The sequence below is a fragment of the Jaculus jaculus genome, chromosome 3 (genome assembly GCF_020740685.1).
Source record: "Jaculus jaculus isolate mJacJac1 chromosome 3, mJacJac1.mat.Y.cur, whole genome shotgun sequence".
Classification (NCBI taxonomy): Eukaryota; Metazoa; Chordata; class Mammalia; order Rodentia; family Dipodidae; genus Jaculus; species Jaculus jaculus.
The window spans coordinates 167,549,268-167,576,563 of NC_059104.1; the positions used below are offsets into that span (position 1 = coordinate 167,549,268).

Sequence of the window (27,296 nt, forward strand, 5' to 3'; positions counted from 1 at the left end):
GCTGTGGAGCACTGATCACTGGGGATCTGTGAAGGACTGATCACTGGGTTGAGGGCACAGATGTTGGAAGAGGCCAAGGGTCAAGTGGAGTTGGGAAGGCCAGAGGAGGGAGAACAAGTGCTTCCTACTGAGGCCCAGCAGCCTGGGCTTGGGGTGTCCTCACACCCCATGCAGTGAGACTGTGCAAAGAGGAGATGGGAAGGTGTGCTCCAGCATTCCCAGAAGAGCGTCAGCTGGAGCAGAGGTGTAGAGGTGGCCATAACTGGGCACTAGAAGAGACCCTGGGCCATGGGGGAGGAAGGGGGGACATTAGAGGTGGCTGGAGAAGTGTTGGACAGATTGCCAGGGTCTGAGTACTCATCGAGTGGGTGCCCAGCTGACTGGGAGTTCCCTGAGGGCCGGAGCCATGTCACAGCCATTCCAGTGTCTCCAGCTGGCATTTGGTGACTGACCACACTAAAGCAGGTGCCCTCCCTCTCAGGGCCTCAGGCCCTCTTGCTGTGGTCACACGAGGTCACAGGCTCACAGAAGTTGTGGGTGTGTGCACTCCTCCCCTATCCTCGAGCTCCTCCAGGCTCATGTAGCTGGACAGGGGTCAGAGGCTCCTGGCTCTGCCAGTGAACTTGCTCTTCCTGCTATCTCCCCTTAGCAGTTGGTGGCCCTGATGGCTCACTGCCTGCCTCCTAAGGGCCCTGATGTCCCTGGGGGTAAGGGTCAGGTGGCGCAGGGAGAGGCGAGCTGAACCAGGCTGGGTGGAGGGTTCTGTGCGCGCAGCAGCTTAGCACAGGGTAAGAACTCTGCGGCGTGAAAACCTCAGTTATGCCACCTTGACCCTCAGTTTCCTCCTCTGCTGAATGGAAATCACACTAACTGCACGCGGGCCACTCGTGTAGACCCAGGGGGATAACATTTATGAACATATAAACCAGCTGACCCCGTACACGGGTAGCCAGCTCTGGTCATCAATAGTATCTTTGGTAGTTGCTGTCAACGCCTCTCTACCCAGGACTCTGGCCCACCTGTTACCTTTCCGGGAAGCGCTCCCCGGGGGTGGCTGCTCACTGCTCCCCACTCGGCTTCTCCTGCCACTGCGTAGGTTTTATCCAGGCCACAGCCACAGGAGCCTGTGAATTATGTACAAGCCGCCCACGCAGACGCCAGGTCTGTATGTCTCTGTGTGCCAAACATGCACTGAAACCCCACTACCCCTTCCTTCTCTCAGACCCGGGCACCTGATGCTCCCCTCCCCAGTAGCAGTCCAGAGGCCACTCCAGTAAAGGTGGGGTACATATGTCAGGAGACTTGCTGGCAATGTCCTTTCTTGCCCAGGGAGACCATAGCGCGAATATCTAGAACACTCTGCTTTCAACTTGTCAGCCACGATCCCAGGTTGGGTCCAGTAGGGCCTGCGCACATGCAGGGGACTCTGTGACCTGGTCAGCTGGTAAGGGTGAAGATACAGGGTGGGTGAACAGGGCCTGAAACAACACTGTTGGTTACCTGTACTTACCCCCGGGCATCAGGTGTCGTTCAGGTAACCGAGACCGCAGGTGTGGACGCCGCTTTACTTCAGCAAGGCCTGAGGAACATTCAGGGGCTCTGAAGACTATTAATAACAGGGTACTTGGTCAGAGCCACCTTACTCAGAGACAGAGTCTCAAAGGGCAGAGTAGGCTATACCCAGCATCCTTCATTTCCCACCCCCTGGGAGGTCCAAGGGTCCTTCTCAACACCGTGTGTTAGCAGCTCCCAGATGGCATTCTGGTCTCATCAGGGCCGAGTGATGGGCAGACAGCTGGTAAGGCTGGCCCCAGAGGCCACCCAGATGTTCCCTGGGCTTGGGCTGGGGGTGGGGTAGGGATGGCAGACAGAAGAAAGGATAGTGGGATAGCAACGTAAACTTAAGCTCGGGACCAAGAAAAGAACTCTCCTCCACGCCGTCTCTCACTGTCTCTTGCTTTATTTATTTATTTTATATTTTTTAGTGCTGGGCATGGAACTGGGGCCTTGTGCATGCTAGGCCACTCTGCTGCCAAGCTACACCCCCCCCACCCCAACCTCCTATCTTCAAAAGGCCAAACACTGGGTGCTGTCTGAGGTCTACCCCTGTCTACCCCTGCACCTGTGAAGCCTTGGGTTTATATAGCTTTCCTCCCTGGCTTTATCTGTAAGGGACTGCTGGTGACCTTCCAGGCTAGGCTGAGGTCAGAGCAAACAACCCAGCGGGTGGTCCACCCAGCAGGGTGCCTGGTAGGCCACTGATTTGCGGGAAGATCTAACTCCTGACCAATGCAGAGGAAAGCAGAGTGTTCTAGATACTCGCTCTATGGTCTCCCTGGGCAAGAAAGGACATTGCCAGCAAGTCTGGAACTGAGTGGCAGTAGGTACACTCAGACCTGTCACTGCAAATCCTACTGGTGCCTGTCACTTTCAGGGGGAGCCAGACAACCCTGCAGGCTTGTTAGGTGACCTGGGGGTGGGGGTCCCCGGTCCTCCCTGCCTCTGTGTTGTGAATTTGTGCACGTGCCATACTTGGGGACGGGGCGGGGGGGGGGGATTGACAGCTGGTGGGCCTGGCGGCTGGGGACCTGGGAATGTGGCCCAGGGTAAAGCTAGGTTATGTGAGGACCAGCCGAGTGACCCTCCTTTGCTTCCTTTAATGGAGCAGCTGGTTAATTAGCCGAGGAATGTGACTGACAAGTGCCTCCTGAGTGTCCCTGACATGTGTCAGGTCATTTCTCTGACAGGCTGCGTGTGTGTGTGTGTGTGTGTGTGTGTGTGTGTGTGTGTGTGTAGCCAGCCTTGGGCTATGTGACCCACTGTCCCATCCCTTGGGTCTCTGCTTGTCCCTCAGATGACCTCATGAAGCAGGCGCTGTGTTGGACACTGAGAGCAGGAATCCCCTGGCCCCTCGCCCCAGGAGAAACCCCCCATTTGGGTCAAGTGGAAAGAAGAATCCGGAGAACAGTCAGCGGCAGGGACCTTCCAGGGTGAGGCTGTCATCACTCCCCAACCCAGGGCCCATTATGGCTCCACCACCAACTCCATGTGTGACCCTGAGCACCGGACCTTCCTGTCTCTGCCTCAGTTTTCCATTCCAGAGAGAATGTCCAAGAAGGTGGTCGCAGAAAGCTGTGACCAAAGCAAAACAGCGGACCAGTGGACAGGGAGATGTGTTGTCTGAAGCCAGCAGGCCTGGGGGCTCTCACACCACTCTCTCCTCCACTTAAAAAAAACAACAAAACATTTTATTTATCTGAGAGAGAGAGAGAATGGGCACGTCAGAGCCTCCAGCCACTGCAAACAAACTCCAGGCGCATGTGCCACCATGTGCATCTGGCTTATGTGGGTCCTGGAGAATCGAACCTGGGTTCTTAGGTTTCACAGGCATACACCTTAACCACTAAGCCATCTCTCCAGCCCTCCTTCACTCTTTGTAAAAAAAAAGTATTTTAACTGGGTGTGGTAGCACATGCCTTTAATCCCAGCACTCAGGAGGCAGAGGTAGGAGGATCGCCGTGAGTTCGAGGACACCCTAAGAATACAGAGTGAATTCCAGGTCAGCCTGGCCTAGAGTGAGACCCTACCTTAAAAAAAAGTTTTATTTTTATTTATTTGAGACAGAACAAGGGAGAGAGAAAGAATAAGAGAGAGGGAGAGAGAATGGGTACACCAGGGCCTTTAGTCAGTGCAAATAAACTCTAGATGCATGCGCCACCTTGTGCATCTGGCTGACATGGGTGGGTCCTGCGGAATTGAACCTCGGTCCTTTGGGTTTGCAAGCAAGCGCCTCAACCGCTAAGCCATCTCTCCAGCCCTCTCCTCTGCTCTTGAATCAGTGATCACAACAGGTTACCTTGTTTCCTGTGATGGGGGTGTGTTGGTGCTGCAGGCACAAGACACGCATGTGGTGGCCTACAGGGGAGCTCCGTCTCTTCCCCGCCTAGGGTTCCCCAACAGATTGGGAGGAAGGGGGGGCCACAAGCTGTATGTGTTGCTTTGCTGCCAGAGAGCACTGGTGTCCTCTGTCTTTATGGCTGGCTAGGGAAGGGCAGACATAGAATGAGGGCCTATGTCTGCCACCATTTGAGATCCTTGCCCCTCTGGAATTGGGGGAGGGGAGGCCCTATTCCCAAATCTTGGCAGCACTGGAACCATGACTTGAAGTGATCTTGGGGGTCATGGGACCCAGACCTGTGCTCAAACTCAGGCAGCCACTGTGTTTGGGGGGGGGGGCTCCTGAAATACCTCCCAGATTCTCGGTGGCCTGGGGCTCCCATCCCACCGGGGGCTGTCTTTACCGGCTTGCACGTGGTCACCTGGGGCTGGCTGGTTCTGTGAGACGGGAGAAGCGAGGTCCTGCTTGGCTGTGGATGGGAACTAAGCAATATCTGACCGCACCCGTCTCCTGAGAGGCCTCAGAGAGCATGTTAAGTGGGATCTGAGGCCACGGGGAGACCTCTTGGCTGGAGGGGCAACCATCTGGCTTCCCCAGGGTTCTACTTCTGGCTGCAGTGGATGACAATTTGTCCTTTTTTTCTATCAAATATGACTCCTCCTCTCCTCTTTCTCCTTGGAGCTGCCAGTCTCCCAGCATCCTAGGGGACTGTCTTCTGGGATAATTCAAACAAACAAACCTTTAAGTGGAACAAACAGATCAAAATGGCTTTTTGGAGCTGGGCGTGGTGGCGCATGCCTTTAATCCCAGCACTCAGGAGGCAGATAAGAGGATCGCTGTGAGTTCAAGGCCACCCTGAGCCTACATAATGAATTCCAGGTCAGCCCGAGCTGGAACAAGACCCTACCTCAAAAAAAAAAAAAAAATAGGCTTTTTGTCTGAGGGGAGAGAACTGATGGTGGTGATGTTATTGAGCGCCTACTGTGTGCCAGACCCTGAGCTCAGTGTTTGTTGCCCTGGCCTTATCCAACCTTCTCGGGGACTGTGGGAAAAGTCCTTGCACTGTGGTGCAGGTGGGGACATAAGCCTGGATAATGCCTGAAGGAGCTGGGCTTAGAACCAAGATCCTTCCCTTCCCGCTCCTTCTGGGGGAAGGCACAGGGTTCTAAGAGTCGGGAAGGGAGATAGATCTCTGCGAGAGAGAGCTGTGGCCAGGAAGCCTCTTTCTCAGTGACTGCAGTGAATCATGTTTTACCTACAGTCAGGTCTTTTCCATTTTTTTGGCAGCATGGATTCAGAGAAATTGCACTGGGTTGAGGATGGAAACTGTGGCCCCATCATGAGCATAGCAGATCCAGCCACAGGCTTGAGTCTGAATTAAACCAAACCTTCTGGGGTCCCAGAGTCCCCTTTCTGCAAAGTAGACAGACTTTGATCAGGGAAGGGTCATGGGGCTTGATGCAGTCAACTCCTTGTTGTTGGGACAGACATCCAACCAAAAGCAGTTTATGGGAGGAAAGGATTCATTTCAGGGTCACAAATGCAGGGGGATACCAGATACCATCAACGGCGGAAGAAGCTTGCCTGTTTCCATAGATCTAAGCAGAGAGACGTCACCGAGCATCCAGCAAACACGAACACCAACAGGCACGAGCTGCCGGAGCGTCAACCGCTCCCCACACACTTTAGGGCTGGACTTAAAATACACCACCAGGGCTGGAGAGATGGCTTAGCGGTTAAGCGCTTGCCTGTGAAGCCTAAGGACCCCGGTTCGAGGCTCGATTCCCCAGGACCCATGCACAAGGGGGTGCACGCATCTGGAGTTCGTTTGCAGTGGCTGGAGGCCATGGCACACCCATTCTCTCTCTCTCTCTTCTCTCTCTCTCTGCCTGTCATGCTCAAAAAAATTAAAATAAATAAATTACAAAATATACCCCCAAACACACCTCAGTGCTGGACTCCAAAGTCCACTGCCCCACCCCCCATGACACCTCTTTCCCAGTAGGGCTCTGCCCACCAGGGACTCAAGATTCAAGTCTGAGTCTATGGAGCCTCACATTTAAACCACTGCAAGACCAGAGTGCCTGGTCCCTGCTGTCCCCGCCAGGCAGTGTCCTGAGCCCTCTCTCTGCAGGGCCGTGGTGCCTCTCCTCCCCCAAGATTACCATTGTCACCCTCGGTGACACGGCTATGACAGAAAGGGTCCCAGGTCTTTTGGTAAGTGGGCTTGGGAAGCACATAGTAGGTGTTCAAGAAATCCCTTGCTTGCAGATCATGGGGGCAGCACCTTGGGGGAAGATCTGAGGGCTGTGGTGGACAGGGCCCCAGTCAGCTATACACCCTGGAACAGAGGTTCCAGCCTCACCTGGAGGGCCCTAGGTCCATCCCTACTTGCTCAGACTCTGCCCACCTGTGCTTTGAAGCCTTCCTGAAATTTCCTCCAAGACATCCTTCTCAAGTTTCTGTCTACCTCAACAGTGGGAACATTTTGTTAAGTTTTGTTTTCTGTTAAAAAATGTGTCACGTGGGCTGAGGACATAGCTCGGTTGATAGCTACATGAATAAGCCTTAGGTTCAGTTGCCTGCACGGCTTAAATCATGGTAGTACACACCTGTAATCCCAGCAGGAGGGAGGTAGAGGCAAAGAGGATGACAGGTTCAAGGTCATCCTTCAGTACATGGAGAGTTGAAGGCTAACCTGGGCTAGAAGCTGTCTCACCAAAAAACAAACAAACAAACAAAAAAAAACTACACATTTACCATCTAAATTATGCTTTTTTTTTTTTTTTGAGGTAGGTTCTTGCTCTAGCCCAGGCTGACCTGGAATTCACTCTGTAGTCTCCGGCTGGCCTCAAACTCACGTTGATCCTCTTACCTCTGCCTCCCGAGTGATAGGAGTAAAGGTGTGCGCCACCATACCTGGCCTTTCCACCTGAGCTATTCTAAATGTACAATTAGACAGTAACAACCGTGGGGCTAGGGGTGTTGTTGCTTAGTGGTAGGGTGCTTGCCTAGCATGTGTGAGGCCCTGTGTTCAGTTCCCAGTTCCCACCCAGTACCACCAAAAGAAAAGAAAAGACTAGATGATAGTAACTGTATTTCTATCATTGTGAGATGAGCTGTGTTTGGGTTTCTGATTTGCAGTGTTAGGGGTGGAACCCAGGTCCTTGCTTTATTTATTTCACTTAGCATAATGCCCTCTGGGGTTATCCGTTTTATAACAAGCAATAGGGTTTTGTTCCTTTTAGTGGCAGAGTAATATTCCACTGTATGGATATACCTTGTTTTGTCCATTCACCTGTCAATGTCAATGGACAGTTGGATTTTGCTTCCGGCTTTGCCTGTTGTAACAAGATTAGAAGTTTTGAAGCTGGCTGTGCCAACACCCAGTGTCACTTGAGCTGTGAATCTGAGTTCTTTCCCACTGACTGCCCTGCCTTGTGGGGTTGCAGGAAATCAGAAAGTGTTTAGGTACAAAGTCTCGGCAAGCAGCTCGCTCACACTGCATAATAGGCAGGAGTCATTCCTATTATCCGCTTTCCTTTTTGGGACAGATCCTTTTGTCTGTAACAGGCCCCACATACCTATATCTCACCAGCATACCATTCATGAGGTGTGTGTCTTGGACCAGAGAGTGAGGGACTTGTCTGAGTTCACACAGCCTGTCAGTGGCCATGATGGTCAGTGGCCATGCCGAGACTAAACTCAGTTTTCCACAGACCTTGCCTCTAAAGGATTGGCTGTCCATTGCCTGTGCTGTGGGGGAAGGGGGGCAAGAAGCAGAAAGATGAGTTTTTCAAGAGAATGCCTGTGGTTGCCGGGCATGGTGGTGCACACCTTTTAATCCCAGCACTTGGGAGGCAGAGGTAGGAGGATCACCATGAGTTCGAGGACATCGTGAGACTCCATAGTGAGTTCCAGGTCAGCCTGGACTAGAGTGAGACCTTACCTCGAAAAACCAAATAAAAAAAAGAAAGAGAGAGAGAGAATGCCTGTGGTGGACAGAGGCCATGGCACCTTCCCGGCTCCTGTGATCCTCTGATTGCCCCAGGGCTGGGGACAGTGAAATTGTCCAGCACCAAGGATTTATGACAGGCTCATTTGCATGGCAGGCTTCTCTACAGTCCTTGTCCTGCACCTGGGAGCTCACTCTCTGCTCTTGCTTCCTCTCATTGAGTCATTCATTTGCTCATTCCTTCCATTTTGTTTTTAGTTTTTCGAGGTAGGGTCTCACTCTAGCCAAGGCTGACCTGGAATTCACTATGTAGTCTCAGGGTGGCCTCGAATTCACGACAATCCTCCTACCTCTGCCTCCCCAGTGCTGGGATGAAAGGCGTGCGCCATCACGCCCGGCTCTCATTCTTCCAATTTTTTAAAAAAAAAATATTTGTATTTGCAAGGGGAGAAAGAGAGAGAATGGTCATGTCAGGGCCTCGTGTCTTGTAAATGTATTCTATATGCATGGACCACTTAATGTGGGTACTGGGAAACTGAACTCAGGCCATCAGGCTTTGCAAACAAGCGCCTTTAGCCACCGAGCCATATCTCCAGCCCCCTTCCCATCATTTCTTTTCTTTTCTTTCTTTCTTTTTTTTTTTTTTTTTTTGTTTTGTTGTTTGAGGTAGGGTCTCACTCTGGCTCAGGCTGACCTGGAATTCACTATGTAGTCTCAGGGTGGCCTCGAACTCTCGGAGATCCTCCTACCTCTGCCTCCCGAGTGCTGGGATTAAAGGCGTGCGCCACCACACCCGGTTTCCCATCATTTCTTGATTCAGCAACTATTCCTTGAGGCCTATCGGACCTTGGAAGCTTGTCATGAAACTGTTCGGGTTCAAGTCCTGCCCCCGCCGCTCACTACCCGTGTGACTTTGAACAAGTCGCATAATCTTTGTGTGTCCCATGGCCCATAAAACTTGCTACAGTTGTCCAGGAGCTAATGTCATATAACAGATCCTCACTGAACTTAGTGAGTTTATTGTATTAGAGCCATTGGTTTATCATCTCACGGCTTCTGTAGGTCAGAGATTTAAAACAGGCCCAGGTGAGATGCCCTGGCTCCACGCAAGTGGTCATAACAGTAAGGAGCCGGGCTGGCGGGATGGAGGCCGTTCGCGCTCTCATGCAGTTTGGGGGCTCCTCTGTGGGTCTGGTTGAGTTGTTGACAGACTTTGCCGAGTTTGGCGGTTCATTGCTCTGGCAGAAGCATCCCAGTGAGGGAGGCATCAGCTTTGTCCCCTCACTTTTAAAAAAAAATATTTATTTATTTGAGAGAGAGAAATACAGAAATAAGCAGGTAGAGAGAGAGAATGGGCACACCAGGGCCTCCAGCCACTGCAAAGGAACTCCAGACACATGCGCCACCATGTGCTTCTGGCTTATGTGGGTCCTGGGGAGTTGAGCCTGGGTCCTTTGGCTTTGCAGGCAAACGCCTTAACCGCTAAGCCATCTCTCCAGTGCCAGCTTTGCCCCTTTTGATGACCTGACTGAACATCTCAGTGCCCTCACAGCCTTTCCTCACAGGCCTTCCCACACTCAAGTAGGGTTACGCAGACCTCAGCTCTCCATGGGCAGATGTGAGAGTGACGGTAAGAAGGGGGGATGGGCGGTGCTGCTGCAGATGTCCCTGGAAATGCAATCCGCTGCAGTTGGGAGGGCTCCATGAGTCAAAACAGGAAATGCCTAGGACAATGCCTAGGCATCGAATATAAGCAGGAGCTATATATAGCCTAGCATTATTTTGACCATATGCAGTTTACTCATGATCCGCTGACGTTAGGACCTCACTGCTGCTGTGCTGGTCCGTCTCACACCCCATGTGGGTATGGAAGGATCCGTAGGAGTTTATCAAGCAGAGAGACCAGTCAGGGAGCTGTCCCACACAGAACGAATTCGTTGGGTAAATAAATACATAGGGCTAGGGAGGAGTCCCCGGAGCTGAGGCCAGCACCATGTGGAAGTGGGAAGTGGCCCCTGAGGTGCAGAGGGGCAGAGCAGAAAGGTGACCTGAAGTCAAGCTGAGGAAAGCTCTGCCTATGACATTTGCACTTGATCCTGTCGGTTCCAGACAAAGGGGTGAGGGCCTGGTGTGTCATAATGGGGGGCACTTCTGCACTGGACTCGGTAGGATTGGGTGAATGCTGGACTTGGGGGTTGTAGGAGTAGGCAGAGTGGATGGAGCTCATGCCCCCCCGTTTGGTGCCATTCCATCAGATTTTTTTAAAAAACATATTTATTTGAAAGAGAAAGAGAGAGAGAGGGAGAGGATGGGCACACACCAGGGTCTCTAGCTGCTGCAAACGAACTGCAGATGCATGTGCTACGTTGCGCATCTGGCTAATGTGGGTCCTGGGGAATCAAACCTGGGTCCTTTGGGTTTGCAGGCAAGCGCCTTAACCGCTAAGCTGTGCCTCGTCCTCCCTCAGTTTTGAGTGCAATGTGCACACCCCGGTTTGCTCCTCTTCCCTTCCAACCAATTGGACACTGTCATCTTCCTCTGTGTAGCTTGGCTCCTCTACAGGGGGACAGCACATGTGGACAGAGAGGGGCTGGTAGAGCCTGAGGACACCTGGTGGCCTCATTCTCTGTCCCAGTCCTGCATACCTCCCTCACCCTGTCTTCTTCTCACGCCGCTTTGCCCTCTAGCTACAGCCTCAGGGTCCAAACAGAGCAGGTGGGCCCTCCAGAGGCAGTTGATGAACTCAGCTGGCGACAGCAAGTGACGAAGTGGCCCAAATCCCTGCTATCTTCAGGCTGCTCATGCGCACGTCCCCCAAACGAGAGCTCTTTGTAAATGCTGAGGTGAGCCCTGTGGGGCCCGAGGCTGAAGGAGGTCCTATGGAAATACTCGCTCCCTGGGACCAGGCGTGTACCTGGTGCTGGTGGCCCAGGCCTGTCTTTGTGCCTCACAAGCCCTATGTACTCATGTCGCTGTGTCCCCTGGTGTCACCCATCCTGTGTGTGCACCCTCTGTGTGCATGTTTGGCTGGCTGCCTGCATGTGTGTCTGTGGGTACATATGTGCATTTTTGAGGGGTCCCTTTGCCTTCTCCAGAAACAAACGATAGCTCATTGTGAATGGTCAGGTGACTCCCCGGGGGCTTCGGGACTGAAGGAAGTCCTACAGACATGCAGGTTCTATGGGGCCAAGCGTGTGACTCAGGTCAGGGCAGACGCCGCCCTATTTTCAGGAGTGAGCCTGGGTACCCAGTGTGCCACTGAGCTGTGGGTGCAAAGGCTGAGGGCACGTGGGAAGTCTTCAGGGGATTCAGGGTCAACTTTCTATGGGAAGAGTTGAGGCCCAGCCTCCAGGGACCACTTGCAGGAAGCTGGGAGGAGTGCAAAAGGGGGTGCCCCATGGGATTTGGGGATTTGAGGCAGAGGTGGGTGGGAGAGCATGTCATCTTTCAGTGCTGGATAGCATGGAGTAGAGGCCTTTGAGATGAGAGGTTAGAGTGACAGGTCTGAGGGAAGGTGACGAGTTCTCATTTGGTCACTGTGGTTGTGGGACAACCAGGGCAGATGACCAGGTTGGCAGGCTGCTGACATCCTGATCTGGGGACAGCTGAGGGACAGGAGAGAAGTGTGTGGGCTGGGCAGCTGCATTGGACCGGGCCAGAGAGGAGCTGGCAATGACCTGGAGAGCCAGGAGGAACCCCGTGCCACTTTGTCCAGGAAGCCAGGAAAGGAGACCCTTCCAGAAGGCAGGCTAGGGCCTGGGTCCACTAAGGACTGAGAGATGGTGGGTGGATTTTCTTACATGGATGCTACCGGCGAACTGGGTAGATTAAGCAGGAGGTCGGAGCGAGGACGTGCAGATAAGTGGACAGCTATTCCAGAAGTTCTGGGAGAAGGAAGGAAAGGCCACCAGGTGAGAGTGGGACGGGACAGACCGGGCAAGGCTCAGGCCTGTTTATTTCCCTCTGGAAAGAGCCAGTCTGCCAGGAGAGATGGCGAGGGAGGAAGGGGGCTGGGCATTCATAAACACCAGCTGTGGTCCCAGCAAGGCAGGAGGGCCTCCTGAAGGGCAGCGCAGGGGGTTCTTTCCACAGGGTGGGTCTTGGTGGCAGCCTTCTTCCTGCCATCTGTCTTTAGGTCCTCAGAAGGACAACCAGCAGGCCAGTGTGTGGGGAGTACCTACTGGAACAGACTCTAGCACCCTCATAAAACAGGGACAAATCAGGAGTGGGGCTGGGTGGGGTTGACCGCTGCCAGTTCATGTCCTTAGCGCTCACGTGGTGGCTTCATGGGAGCTTCAGACAAGGGCCTGGGAAGGTCATAAAGCAAGGGATGTAGGACTAGGACAGAGGAGGAAGCCACCCCTCGTCCTCTGGTCCTGTCCTCTGTAGGCTTTCCAAAGAAGCCATGCCCCAGCCTCACCCCTGGGCCCGGCTCCCAGTGTACTGACACGTTCTTCCTTCGAGTCTATCCTATGTGTTCTTTCCCGCTGTGTGTTCCCTCCTGGTGAACTTGTTCAACCTTGGCCATGGAGCCAAGCCTATCATCCGGCTGCTTTGAGTGGCAGCCAGTGTTTTTACAACTTGTTTTCATGGAGTTGGTTTGAAGTCTCCCTGCATTCCCAGCATGTCAGACCCGCCCTGATTCACAAGGCTTGACCAAAACAGGGTCAGAGCCAGAGAGGAGAGTCTGAGGTCTGAGTCATCCTCCTTGGTTCTTCCAAGCTTCTCCCTCTTTCCTTCCAGCAGTAAGAGGAAAAGAGGAAAGAAAGTTAGCCTGGAGGATCAGGATGGGGCAGTGGCAGCATTTGGGGATGTGGACAAGCTCGGGCAAGTGCAAGACAGTGTGGCTGGGCACAAGGAGAGCGGCCGGCCAGTGCCTCAGACCTCAAGCCACAGTCATGTTCTGCTGCCTGGCACGTGGTGGGGGGGGTCCTTTTACATTAACTATTTTTTTTTGTTTATTTTATTTATTTATTTGAGAGTGACAGAGAAAGAGGCAGAGAGAGAGAGAGAATGGGCGCGCCAGGGCCTCCAGCCACTGCAAACGAACTCCAGACGCGTGCGCCCCCTTGTGCATCTGGCTCACGTGGGACCTGGGGAACCGAGCCTCGAACCGGGGTCCTTAGGCTTCACAGGCAAGCGCTTAACCACTAAGCCATCTCTCCAGCCCTACATTAACTATTAAGTGTTCAAGTCTTAGCTTCCTCACCTCTCGGATGGGAGCATTAATGAGTGGAAACCGTCTTCCTAGGTAGCTGAGGTCGGGCAGCCCAGATGTAGGAGCTGCGTGAGAGTGGTTCTGGGGGAAGCTCAACGGAACTGAAATCCTAAGAGCAGAGAAGGAGGCAAGAGGTGGGTGGCTTCACCCAATCTCATTCAGGGACTCTGGCAGCGTACACCAGGAACTCTGGGAGCAGTGACAGCCATAGCCCGGTGGGGTGCCCTCCAGGTTCAAGGACCCTGGGAAATTTGCACTCCACCGAGTCCAACCAGTGACAAAGATCTGTTTTGGGGGATGGCGATGCCCTCGGGTCCAAAGGTTCGGGCAGTCCAGGGACAGTTGGACCCCGCAGCCAGGTTCTGGCTTGTGGGGAGAGCACACAGTCCTGTGTAGCCCCTGAAAGGTAAAGCCTCCTGGACAATGTAGTCCAGCCCAGCAGAATTGGCTTGGGGATTAAACAGGATTATGAGATAAACCCTGTGGGGTGCTGACTGCCCACAACCTGGCCCCAGTGAGTGACAGCTCATAGGCAGGGAGCGCAAGAGGTGAGCTGGAGGGTTGCGAGGTCACCGGGGCCAGCGCCTCCTCGAGAGAGCTTCGTGGCAAGCCTTCTGCTCCCTCATCCCGGCTCTCCCTTGGGGGGTCCTCTTCCAGCCGTGACATCCCACATAACTCCCTTAAGGCCCTTGCTCTTCCAGAGGACTGGACTGGCTGTAACCCAGCAGCCCTGGAACTCCCTGAGGGCCTGCTGTGGGGCAGCCCGGCAGGTACCCGCCTAGACCAGCCAGGGCTGCGGGCAGAGGTTAGGTCAGGGCGATGGAGGTGCCTGGCTTTCCCTGTCCGGGAACTTGCATTGCTCAGCCTGTCCCAGAAAGAGCAAACAGAAGTAGCTGTCCTTCTGTCTTATTCTGACTTAACTCCCAGAATCTGACTCCGTGACTCTTAAGTGCTGAGGTCAGCCTGGGCTGGTCGTAATGGTCCCCACCCTCACTCTCCGCCTGTCCTCTGTGACATCACAGGAGATTGTCACCACAGCCTAGTCTCCCTCACTCAGGCCTCTGGGAGTCCAGCCCAGATTCTTCTGTGTGACCTTGGCCAAGTCACCACCCTTCTCTGAGCCTCAGAGTCCCAGATCCTAACCAAATTGGGATAGGTGTTCACCTACGATCAGGTGATTTCAGCATGGTGCTGAGGGCCAGAGAAATGCAAGTGACCACTGGCCTGCCACACTGCCCCAGCAAAATGACAGTGGTCGAAGGACCCGAGGCCAGCTTCCAGCCTCATAATGGTTCACGAAGCCTTTTCCTGGGTCTCTGAGCCCAGCGGTCAGTTACTGCTCTGTCCTTGGGAGCTCACCTTGCACTAAGAAATGCCTGCAGCGTAAGGAGTTCTGTCTCTTACTGGCCTTCGTAGCCAGTCTCCTGCAAAGCCAGGCCCCACCCTGTGGTTCCCAGAACCCCAAGACTGCAGGGCTGAGGGTGGATGTGGGGGGTGGTGGCCCCAGAAGAGGAAGTGGTCGGAAAGATCTTGGTCTCAGGAGGCCAGTAGGGAAAGACTGCACTGGTATAAGGGTGCCAGGGAAACAAGTCGGCTGACTCCCCCATGGGTCCAGGCCTGTGCTAGGAAGGGCTGAGGCTGAGGGACAGCTGTAACTCCGAAGAAGACCTCTAGTTCCCTCCTCTCAGCCCGTCACCTTGGCCACACGGTGCTCCTGACTGTGCTATTACTGAGGGCTCCTCCAGCCCATTCCTCTGTCCACGCGGTACTGTACCTCGGAGCTACGTCTCCATCTCACGGGTCAGAGTGTGAATCCAAGGGACCTCACCCCCTGGCCCTGCCTGTGGCCCATAGGATCCCTCCTGCAATGAGAGAAAAGGTGGAGGCATGCCTGGGCACCTCTCCATGGCCTATCAGATTTGTTAAACCTTCATGTACACATTTGTGCCCATGGGCGTGGAAGCCGGGGACTGACCTTACTCAGGAATGCCATCCACCTTTTTTTTTTTTTTTTTGAGGCAGGGTCTATTATTGGCCTAGTGCTCACTAAGTAATAGACTTAGCTGCCCAGTAAGCCCCAGGGATCCTGGCGTTGCCTTTTCAGCACTGGGATTACAGGCAAGTGCCTCCAGACCCAGAAGAGAATTTTTACATGGTTTCTGGGGATCAAACTTGGGTCCTCGTGTTTGGGAGTCAAGCACTTTGCTGAGAAAGCTGTCTTCCCAGCCCCTTGTTATTTCCTTCATAAAACGTGTTAGTCTTCACTTTAGCAAGATCACTAATTATATTATAATCAAGATTTTCATATATTTGCATTCTATTGATAGCCATAATTTAAAGGATTAAAAACAAAATGGAGTTGTGTTTAAAAGGGTATAGAAGCCAGGTATGATGGCACAAGCTTTTAATCTCAGCATTCATTCGGAAGGCAGAGATAGGAGGATTGCCCTGCGTTTGAGGCCAGCCCTGAGACTACATAGTAAATTCCAGGTCAGCCTGGGCTAGAGCAAAACCCTACCTTGAAAAACAAAAAGGAAAAAGGCCAGATGTGGTGGTGCACGCCTTTCATCCCAGCACTTGGGAGGCAGAGGTAGGAGGATTGTTGTGAGTTCGAGGCCACCCTGAGACTACAGACTGAATTCCAGGTCAGCCTGGGCTAGAGTGAGACCCTACCTTGAAAAACCAAAAAATAAAAAAAAAATAAAGGGTATAGAATTTGAGCCCCAGGAAGGTGGATCAGTGGTAGAGCACTTGTCTTGTCTCTAGCATGCATAAGCTCCAGTCCTGGTACCACACAGACACACCCAAGAGCATATGATATTCGAATATTTCCATGAAATTAAAGTGAATGTAAATACAGGAAATTTTATTTCATATTTGCAAAAGATTTTATTTATTTATTGAGAGAGACAGACCGAGAGAGACTGGTGCACCAGGTCCTCTGACACAGAAGTTGAACTCCAGACACGTGCACCACCTTGTACACATGTGTGACCTTATGCATGCATCACTTTATTCGTCTGGCTTACATGGGATCTTGGGACGTTGAACATGGGTCCTTAGGCTTCACCGGCAAGTGCCTTAAATGCTAAGCCTTCTCTCCAGCCCAAGATTTTATTTTATAAAATTAAGAAATACATCTTAATTAGTATCATATTTTAAAGTAAGATTACTGGTAGTGAAGGCCTATAATCTCAGCTTCACAGGAGGCTAAGGCAGGAGGATCACATGTTCAAGACCTGCTTTCAGGGCTAGAGAGATGGCTTAGCTGTTACTTGCAAAAGGGTTCAATTCCCCAGTAATCCCATAAAATCCAGATGCACAAGGTGGCACATGCATCTGGAGTTTGCTTGCAGTGGCTGGAGGCCCTGGCACACCCATTCTTTCTGTCTTGCTCTGCTTGAAAATAAAATAAAATAAAATAAAATAAAATAAAATAAAATAAAATAAAATAAAATAAAATAAAATAAAATAATACCTGCTTGGGCAATTTAGCAAGAACTGGTCTCAGAATTTTAAAAGCATGTTTTAAAGGACTGGGGTTGTAGTTCAGTGATAGAGTGCTTACAAGATCCTAGGTTTAGCCCCTAGTAATGTAAGGGCATGGTGGCATACACTTGTAATCCTAGCCCTTGGGAGGTGGAGGCAGGAGGATCAGGAGGAGTTCCCAGCCACCCTCAGCTACATAGTAAGTTTCAGGCCAGCCTGGGCTACAATGCAGTCCTGTCTCAAGAGCATAACAAGGGCTAGAGAGATGGCTTAGCAGTTAAGGTGCTTGCCTGTGAAGCCTAAGGACCCAGGTTTGATTCCCTAGTACCCACATAAGCCAGATGCACAAGGTGGCACGTGTCTGGAGTTCATTTGCAGCGGCTGGCATGCCCATTCTCTTCCTCTCTTTCTCTGTCAAATATATAAATAAAATTTTAAAATATTAAAAAAACAACAAAGTAACTTAAGATGCAATATGATTTAAATTTTTGAAGATTTTATAAAAAATGAACTCACAAGTCTAGCATTCGGTGCTCATCCATTTTAAAGCATGAGCTTCTCATTTCACATTGCATTAGTGTAATAGGAATTATTAAACACTGTATGATGCTCCCCGGGCACCATGAGCATTTTTTTTTTTTTTTCTGTGAATACCACACTAATTCATGAGTCCTTTTAGAACCACAAAATGGAACCGGAAGAAATGTCAAAAAAAAAAAAAAAAAGCTTAGCATTACTGGGAAACTGATATTCATTTATGCAAGCAGCATCTACGGCTTGATGCTATCAGAGGAAGGATTTGATAAGTTAATTTGTGCTCCCTCTGAGACATTCTGCCACTCAGTGTCCTCCTGCCCCCGCCACCCTGCACCTCTGAGGTAGCCTCCATCCTTCCTCATGATGACCTCTGAGCATCTGGACAGAAACACCTGTTGTTCTCCAAGTTCAAGAAAAGAAGACAGCCAGGCGTGGTGGCGCATGCCTTTAACCCCAGCACTTGGGAGACAGAGGTAGGAGGATTGCCGTGAGTTCGAGGCCACCCTGAGACTCTATAGTAAATTCTAGGTCAGCCTGGGGCTGACCTAGAGTGAGACCCTACCCCCAAAAAACAAAACAAAAAAAAAGACAAGATTGACTGGAGAGATTGCTCAGTGGTTAAGGCACTTGGCCCATAAAGCCCAACAACCAGAGTTCGATTCCCAGGACCCATGTAAAGCCAGCTTCATGGTGGCACGTGTGTCTGGAGCTTGTTTGTAGTGGCTGGAGGCTCTGGTGTGCCCATTCTCCCCCCCCCACACACACACACACACTCTGCTGGGCGTGGTGGCTCACACCTTTAATCCCAGCATTTGGGGGGCTGATGTAAGAGGGTTGCTGTGAGTTCAAGGCCAGCCTGAGACTAACTCCAGGTCAGCCTGGACTAGAGCAAGACCCTATCTCGAAAAGCCAAATAGGAGACAAGTTTAGCTGGGGTCTGAGTGGTGTTGATCAGGGGAACAGACGTCTGGGTAAAATCTGAGCATGTGTTGTTTCCCTTTTGCCCTTCCCACTGTCCTAGGGACTAGTGGATCTCACAGGGGGTTTCGGTCTGAAGAGCCACTTCCTGTTTGGGGCCCAGCGCTTCCTTCAAATGACTCATAGGATCCCATCTGTCCCTGTGCTGGGAAGTCAAGGTGGGGGTGGAAGCCAGCCTAGACTTGTCACCCTCAGCCTGGACCCCTGCTGGGTGACCTGAGGCTCCGTGGACAACAGGTGTAAGAGTGTTCTGTCACATGCTATTGGATGGATGAGGGCTCTGGAGAGACCAAGGCAGGAGATTGGGCACCTCTGCATCCAGACGCCCTGCGTTTGCTTTTGTTGGTAGCTACTGGCCCAGGAGGGGCTGACAGTTAGAGGTGTGCCCCCCCCCCCCCGTAACACTTTCTCTTCCTTACAACACAGAGAAGTGTGGTGGAAAGAGCATCAGGCTGGGAGCCAGGGACTCAGATTTCTGATTTCTTTGTTTTGAGTCAAGCCCAACAGATTAGCCTTTTTTTTTTTAATTTAACATTTTATTTATTTATTTGAGAGATACAGAGAAAGAGGGTGTTGTAGTCCGGATTGCCTTGCTGGTAGAAATCACCCAACCAAGAGCAGCTCTGCAGAACCCATGTGTGGCTGGATGCAGCAGCAAATGGAAGGCAGAAACAGGAGAATCCCGAAAGTTCATGAGCTAGAGAGCGCGGTGCGCAGCACTGATCAGCTGGAGACCCTGTCTCAAACGAGGTGGGAAGCGAGGACCAACGCGCCCAGCCTCCAATTAGAGGGAAGTTGGTTTCCACCATGACAGATCTGCCACTATTGCACCCATTGGCTCATTTGATCTGGGTGGCCTTATTAGGGTCTTACCATCTATTCCTGACAGGAAACCAAGGGCCTCAGCAATGGCCTATAATGTTTTGGTGACATCAGGGACCTCCCTGGCCAACAACTCACTGGAAGGTATCCCATCCCTGGCATTGAAAAATTTCTAGCAACAATCTATGGCTCCTGAGTGTTCCATTGTCCAAAAAAGTAGGTTTCCATATGATTTATTTATGTCCTCTTGGATTTTGATTAGCCCTCCCTCCACCTTTCCTTTACTCAATCTCTTCCCCTGACCTCACTTTGGGCCTTTTCACCCCCATTGATCTATTCTTCTACTTACATATATACAATACCATCCTATTAAGTACCCCTCTCTCTTCCTTTCTCTTCCCTTTATATCTCTTTTCTAGTTTACTGGCCTTTGCTACTGAGTTTTCTTCCTACTCACACAGAAGTCCAATCATCTGTAGCCAGGATCCACATATGAGAGAGAACATGCAGCGCTTGGCTTTTCTGGGCCTTTCTGGTTACATCACTTAGTATAATCCTTTCCAGATTCATCCATTTTTTTTTTTTAAATTTTTTTTTGTTCATTTTTTATTTATTTATTTGAGAGCGACAGACACAGAGAGAAAGACAGATAGAGGGAGAGAGAGAGAATGGGCGCGCCAGGGCCTCCAGCCACTGCAAACGAACTCCAGATGCGTGCGCCCGCTTGTGCATCTGGCTAACGTGGGACCTGGGGAACCGAGCCTCGAACCGGGGTCCTTAGGCTTCACAGGCAAGCGCTTAACCGCTAAGCCATCTCTCCAGCCCCAGATTCATCCATTTTTCTGCAAATTTCATAACTTGATTTTTCTTTACTGCTCAGTAGAACTCAGTTGTATAAATGTGCCATATCTTCATTATCTACTCATCAATTGAGGGGCATCTAGGCTGGTCTGTTTCCCAGCTACTGTGAGTGAAGCGGCAATAAATATGGTTGAGCAAGTATCTCTAAGGTAATGAAATGAGTCCTTAGGATATATGTCTAGAAGTGCTATATAGCTGGGCCATATGGTAGATCAATTTTTAGCTTCTTAGGAACTGCCACACCGATTTCCACAATAGTTGGACCAGATTGCATTCCCACCAACAGTATAGCAGGGTTCCTCTTTTTCCACATCCCCGCCAACATTTATGGTCATTTGTTTTGTTTTCATGATGGTAGCCAATCTGACAGGAGTGAGATGGAATCTCGATGTAGTTTTAATCTGCATTTCCTTGATGACTAGGGATGTAGAACATTTTTTAGATGCTTATATGCCATCTGTATTTCTTCTTTTGAGAACTCTCTATTTAGTTCCATAGCCCATTTTTTTAAATGGCTTGTTTGATTTCTTATTATTTAAGTTTTTGAGTTCTTTGTATATCCTAGATATTAATCCTCTATCAGATATATAGTTGGCAAAGATTTTTTCCCATTCTGTAGGTGCTTTATTCACAGTGTCCTTTGCCCTACAAAATCTTTATAATTTCATGAGGTCCCAGTGGTTAATCTGTGGCTTTATTGCCTGAACAATTGGGGTTGTATTCAGAAAGTCTTTGCCAAGACCAATATGTTGAAGGGTTTCCCCTACTTTTTCCTCTAGCAGTTTCAGAGTTTCAGGTCTGATGTTAAAGTCTTGAATCCATTTGGACTTAATTCTTGTGCATGGAGAGAGAGAAGAATCTATTTTCATCCTTCTAACAGGCTGTCTTTGTTGTTGTTGTTGTGCTTTAAGGTAGGGTCTCACTTTAGCCCAGGCTGACCTGGAATTCACTATGGAGTCTCAGGGTGGCCTCAAACTCATGGCAATCCTCCTACCTCTGCCTCCCGAGTGCTGGGATTAAAGGTGTGTGCCACCACGCCTGGCCTGTCTTTTCTCCAATGAGTATTTTGGCATTTTTATCGAATATCAGGTAGCTGTAGCTACCCGGACTTACATCTGGGTCCTCTATTCTGTTCCACTGATCTACATGTCTGTTTTTGTGCCAGTACCATGCTGTTTTTGTTACTATGGCTCTGTAGTATAGGTTAAAATCAGGTATGGTGATACCACCAGCCTTATTTTTGTTGCTCAGTATTGTTTTAGATGTTCGAGATATTTTGTGATTCCAAATGAATTTTTGGATTGTTTTTTCTATTTCCATGAAGGATGCTGTTGGAATTTTGATGGGGATTGCATTAAATGTGTAGATTGCTTTTGGTAAGATTGCCATTTCCACAATATTGATTCTTCCAATCCAGGAACAAGGGATGTTTTTCCATTTCCTGCAATTTAATTTTTAAAAAATTTATTAGAGACAGAGAGAGAGAGAAAAAAAATGGGCATGCTAGGACCTCTAATCTCTGCAAATGAACTCGATGCATGTGCTACTATGTGCATCTGGCTTATGTGGGACCTGGAGAATCGAACCTGGGTCCTTAGGTTTCATAGGTAAGCACTTTAGCCACTAAGCCATCTTTCCAGCCCCTAATACAATTTTTAAAAAGAAAAGGATCTGGAGTTGAGCTGGGCATGGTGTCTTGCACCTAAACCTCAGCTCTTAGGAGGCTGAGGCCAAAGGATGGCTAGAGGCCAGCCTGAGCTAGAGTGAGAACTTGTCTGCATAAAGCAAAGAGAGATCTAGAGATTGAATTCCAACCTTGCTACTACTTTGCTGGGGTGTCTACCTTCTCTTCTAAATTTGTACTAATACTTACTTCAGGTGTTTTAAACATGAGCCAGTTATTGCTCACATTGAGGATAAAGGGATAGGCGTTATTATTGCTTGATTCAGAGAGAGACTAAGGTTAGGTAACATGTTCAAGTCACACCATACAAACCAAGATTTTTTAAATTATTTTTTTATTTGAGAGCAACAGACAGAAAGAGGTGGGGCGGGGAGAGAGAATGGGTGTGCCAGGGCCTCCAGCCACTGCAAACGAATTCCAGATGCATGGGCCCCCTTGTGCATCTGGCTTATGTGGGTCCTGGGGAATTGAGCCTTGAACGGGGGTCCTTAGGGTTCATAGGCAAGTGCTTAACCGCAAAGCCATCTCTCCAGCCTCAAACCAAGATTTTTAACTTGGCCGGTTTTCCCCCAGCATCATGTTCTCAATGAGGTTCTTGCTACTCCCCTTTTAATCCATGGCCTTGCAGCATGAGCATCACATGACAGCCATCAGCATAGAGAACGTCAGTCCCCAGCAGACCCCTGTGGTCAACTGCAGTTAACAGGATCCCAGCTTTTTCCCGGGTACATTCAAGTCTGAGAAGCTCTGCTCTCTTCATATCCTTCTGTCTCTTGGCCTAAGGATTCCTGTAAGGGATGTGTGTGTGTGTGTGTGTGTGTATATATATATATATATATATATATATATTTTTTTTTTTTTTTTTCTGATTGTTTGTGTATTGAGGATTGGACCTGGGGCCTCACTCACATGTTCAGCAAGTACTCTTCAATTCAGTTACACCCCCGAGCCCTCTTTTCACATTTTTTTTCTCTGCTTTGTGTGTGTGTGCACGTGCGCGCATAGTATGAGGGGCGTATATGCTGATGTGGCACCCCGTCCGTACCCTGGTCTGTAGTGGCTGAAGAGAACAATGGGCGTCCTCCTCCATCGCTCACCCACCTGTTTTTGTTTGTTTGGTTGGTTGATTTTCTTCTTCTTCTTTTGGTTGTGGTTGTTTTGTTTTGTTGCTAAAGGATCTCTTACTGATCCCAGAACTTGTCCTTCACAGGCCCTAGTGACTCTCGGGTGTCTGCTCCCCACTGGACTGAAGTTACAGGCGTGCGTTGCCACACCCAGCTGTTTACGCGGGTTCTATTTTTATTTTCACTTTTATTTATTTGAGAGAGAGAGAGCCAGAGAAAGAGAGAGGGAGAGAGAGAATGGGCACACCAGGGCCTTCAGCCACTGTAAACAAACTCCAGACGCATGTGCCATCTCGTGCAACTGGTTTATGTGGGTCCTGGGGGAATGGAACCTGGGTTCTTTGGCTTTGAGGGCAAGTGCCTTAACTGCTAAGCCACCCCCTCCAGCCCATTATGTGGGTTCTAGAGATTCACATTTGGATGGTCTCAGGCCCTCATGCTTGTGCAGGAAGCACACTTAACTGCTAAGGCATCCTCCCAACCCTCTATTTTAAAAAAGAAAGTTTGAGCTGGAGGGATGGCTTAGTGGTCAAGGTGTTTGCCTACAAAGCCAAAGGACCCAGGTCCGATTCCCCAGGACCCACGTTAGCCAGGTGCAGAAGGTGAAGCATGTGTCTGGAGTGTGTTTGCAGTGGCTGGAGGCCCTGGCACGCCCATTCTCTCTCTCTCTATCTCCCTCGCTCATCTTCTCTCTGTCAAATAAATAAATAAAATTTAAAAAGAAAAAGTTTTTGAGATGGTCTCACTCAGTTGCAAGCTGTACTTGAACTTTAGATCTTTTTGCTCAATCCCCCAAGTAGCTGGGTTTATAGGCCTGAGCCGCCAGACCTGGCTTACAAAGTATGCTTTGTAAACTGCAAAGTGCAGGGCATTCCAGGCGCTAACGAAGCTGGGGTCTGGAGCTGTGGCGGCAGAGGCTAGGGTTCTCTAGTGAAATGGAAGCCGTCCCTGAGCGCAGCTCTGCCTGCCTTCTCCAAGGCTGTCTTGGCTGTGTTCTTGCAAGCTCCCGGGTCCCTGTGGATTGCGGAGACCTCTCACACTGATATGCGCCCAGGCCTGAGCCACCGCTGCCCTCAGTGACACAGGCGGGCCCTAGTGTTAACAGTCTGTGTCCATTAGTAGGTAAGCTGGCAATATCTTCAGGCCAGTACTGCCATCCCCTGCCGTCCTTCTGCATGGCCTGTCTCCCTTCTCTCCTCCCAGCTCCCAGCTCCCAGGCAGGGGGTGCCCTGCTGGTTATGAGAGCTGGGGGGGGAGGTGGGGGGGAGGCAGTGCATGAGTCAGAACTCAAGCACATAATTGCGGTGCCCCAGATCCGCCTCCAGCACCCCCCCTCCCCGCTCTTGTCTCCCTCCCCTGGCAGCCTCCAAAGAACAGCTGGTCTGGCAGCTCCTCGGAAGCAGGTTCCTGGCAGCCGGAAAGGCTCTGCCCCGGGGTGACTGTGCCTGGGTCCTGTTCCCAAGGGTCCCGGTGAGGGTTGTAGGTGTTCAAGGAGCAGCGTGTCTGGGTTTGGGCTTGGGGCTGCCCTCCAGCCAGCATGCGCGGAAGAGGGATTGCGTTTCCAGAGTCATATGGCTCAGGATTGGATTAGCCACCAGCCTCATGAGATTTTCCTAGTTCCTCAGAGACTAAGGGTGACCCATCACTGGGCCCCACTGCCAATCCAAGGTGGGCCCAGGGTGGAGGGCCAAGTGGGAGAGGAAGAAACAGGGTGAGGGAAAGAGATGAAGACTCTGAGTTTGTCCCTTTGTCCCTTCAGCTCTTCCAGTGAAGTGACATCACCACCTCTGTGGACAGACACCCCTGGAGGCCAGCGCACAGCCACACTTTCTTCCAGGTAAAGAAAGAGGAAAGGAAGGAGGGAGGGAGGGACGGAGGGAAAGAGGAGGTAGATATGGACCGAAAAAATGCAACCTCCTAAAGCCGGGCATGGTGGCTCATGCCTTTAATCCCAGCACTTAGGAGGCAGAGGTAGGAGGATCTCCATGGGTTGGAGGCAACCCTGAGACTGAGTGAATTCCAGGTCAGCCTGGGCTAGAGGGAGATCCTGCCTCAAAAAATCAGAAAAAAGAAAGAAGCCCCTAGCTTTTAAAGCAATGTCTGCCTCTCCCATATACAGTTTATATTTTTATGAGATGGACGCACTACCTATTACACTGAGGCACCCCACTTTCTATATATATTTTTTAAATTGTTTATTCTATTTTATGGACAAGGAAAGCTGTGGCTTTGAGCAGAGCTGTCTCTCGCTTATTATAGCATACGTACTCCAGGCTCTTGTCTAAGGGACTGATGTAGTAGCTCACTTAATCCTTAAAACAGCCTGTGAGGTTGGTGTCATTATCTCCACATTATGTAGTGTCAGGATGGCCTGGAGCTCACAGAGATCCTTCTACCTCTGACTCCTGAGTGCTGGGATTAAAAACATGCACCGCCATGGCAGGCTTATCTCCATGTGATAAATGAGGAAACTGAGGCATTAAGACACTTGTTCAGTTAAGTATGTGGTCAAGCTGGGTTTCAAACCCGCATAAGTGGGCCATTCTCAGCTCCTGTGAGTCGCTGCCTCTCTCTAGCCCAATGTCACTTCTTCCCTTGATCTCCAGTGTAGGCTTCCGCGGGCCTCCCGGCTCCAGGGAAGCTTTGCATTTGAAGAGGGATTTCTAGAGAAAGCGACGTGTCAGTCGAAGCGCTGAGTGACAAATGATAGAGGGCCACTGAAATGAACCTTTCCAGGTCAGCTGACCAAGTCCTGGGACTTTCTTCCTCAGCGGTTGAGCAAGGCAATATTCTTTGATCACTAGAGAAACATTGGGAAGAGGTGAAGGGAAGTTTAGGCCCAGGTTCTCAGAAGTGCCTGGATGCAGAGAGACTGCTGCCGTGCGCAGAATGCTGTGCGAGGAGAGACGGTAATGACGGGCCAGGCGGAGATCCTGCCCTACCTGAGGTCATCCTCCCTAGACCTGGTGTGCAGAAAACACGCATACCTGTGGAAGAGACTGAAGGAAAACGTGTGGAAGCAAAACGTACCTAGTTGAACCTTTTCTTTTTCTTTTTTTCATAACTAAATGGGAAACAACTAATTGTTATTCAATGGTACAGTTCAGACCAGGCTCAGGAATAGCTCTGTAGTCATGTATTTTATTTATTTATTTATCTATCTATTTATTTTTAAGGTGGGGTCTCACTGTAGCTCAGGCTGACCTAGACTAGTCGCTTTGGAGTCTCAGGCTGGCCTCAAACTCACAGCGGTCCTCCTACCTCTCTGTCTCCCGAGCATTGGGACTAAAGGAGTGTGTCACCATACCTGGCATGTATTTTTTTAATTGTTTTTTAAATATTTTATTTATGAGAGAGTGAGAGAGGCAGATAGAATAGGTGCACCAAGGCCCCTAGCCACTGCAGACAAACTCCAGATTCATATGCTACCTTGTGCATTTGGCATTACGTGGGTACCGGGGAATCAAACCTGGGCTTTTTAGGTTTTGCATGCAAGTACTTTTACCACTGAGCCACCTCTCCAGCCTCCATCACGTACTTCTTTTGTCACTTATGTGTGTGGTGCACATGTGTGGTGATTGTATGTTCAGGCCAGAGACAACCTCAGATGTCACTAATCAAGTGCTATCCACCTTTTTTTTTTTTTTTTGGGGGGGGGCAATAGTTTCATTTACCTGGAAGTCACTCATCAGTTAAGCTTGATTGGCTGGCCAGCAAGCCCCGGGGATCCTCTTGTTTCTGCCTCCCCAGCACTGAGCTTACAAATGCACACCAGCATGTCTGGCATCTTAAAAAATTCAATTTATTTATTTACGAGAGAGAGAGAGAGAATGGGCATGCTGCAAATGAACTCCAGATACATGTGCCACCTTGTGCATCTGGCTTACATGGGTCCTGGGGAATTGAACCTGGGTCCTTTGGCTTTACAGACAAGCACCTTAACTGCTAAGCCGTCTCTCCAGCTCATGTCTGGCATTTTTATGTGAATACTGGGGAATAAACTAAGGTCCTCATGCTTGTGAGGCAACTACCTTACCCACCAAGCTATCTCCCCATTTCTGTTTATTTAAGAGACAGGGTCTCACTCTGTAGCCCAGGTTAGCCTTGGAGTCATGATCCTCCTGCCTCAGCCTCCTGAGTATGGGCTTACAGGCATGGCCTACCATATCTGGCTAGTTGTGAAGTTTAAAGGGCTCTGATTGGTTCCTTCTTACTTTCCTTTGGACATTCAATCCGTTTTTCCCACTGACAGATACACGGGCAGCTCCCTGGTGCCTGGTCTAGTGTGGTAAACACAGGTCCCCGACATGGTGACTCTTCCAAAAAGGAGGGACTCGTGGTGCTTTGTGTCCCCGTCACTGAGCAGAGTGGAGATGCTGTTGGGGCTTGAGGAAGGCCTGGTCGCACAGGTCAGGAGTCTTAGTAGATGATGCCAGAGTGCCAGGTTGGTGACCGCTTTGAACAGCGTTATCAAGTGACGGGAGCACAAAGAACAGGGCAGTGGCTTCTGAAGCCCAAGTCTTCCCGTCAAGGTGAATGGCATTCAGAGGGAGGTGTAGGGCTGGCTGCAGGGGTGAGAAACCCATGAACATGGTATCCTGGGGCACAGGGCAGAGTGGGCAGAGGTGAGGCCGGAGAGGTTGCGTGCAGGGGAAGGAAAAGAAGATTCCTTAGATGGAAGGCCTTGCTCCTCTTCCCATCTGCCTGCTTTAGGAAAGCCTGTGTGTATA

At 50.5% G+C, this 27,296-nt stretch overlaps 1 protein-coding gene across 5 annotated transcripts in view; it reads left to right on the top strand.

Annotated features, from left to right (window-relative positions):
* Positions 1-27,296, top strand: part of Gdpd5 (glycerophosphodiester phosphodiesterase domain containing 5) — a 105,565-nt gene that overhangs the window by 15,427 nt on the left and 62,842 nt on the right. For 3 of the 5 annotated variants that reach the window (XM_045145916.1, XM_045145920.1, XM_045145921.1), the window contains exon 2: positions 24,326-24,403. The gene's annotated coding sequence lies outside the window, so the exon portion shown is untranslated. Of the gene's footprint in view, positions 1-2,854; positions 2,991-24,214; positions 24,235-24,325; positions 24,404-27,296 lie in introns of those variants that run through there. The other 2 variants (XM_045145917.1, XM_045145918.1) reach the window with 2 other exon arrangements.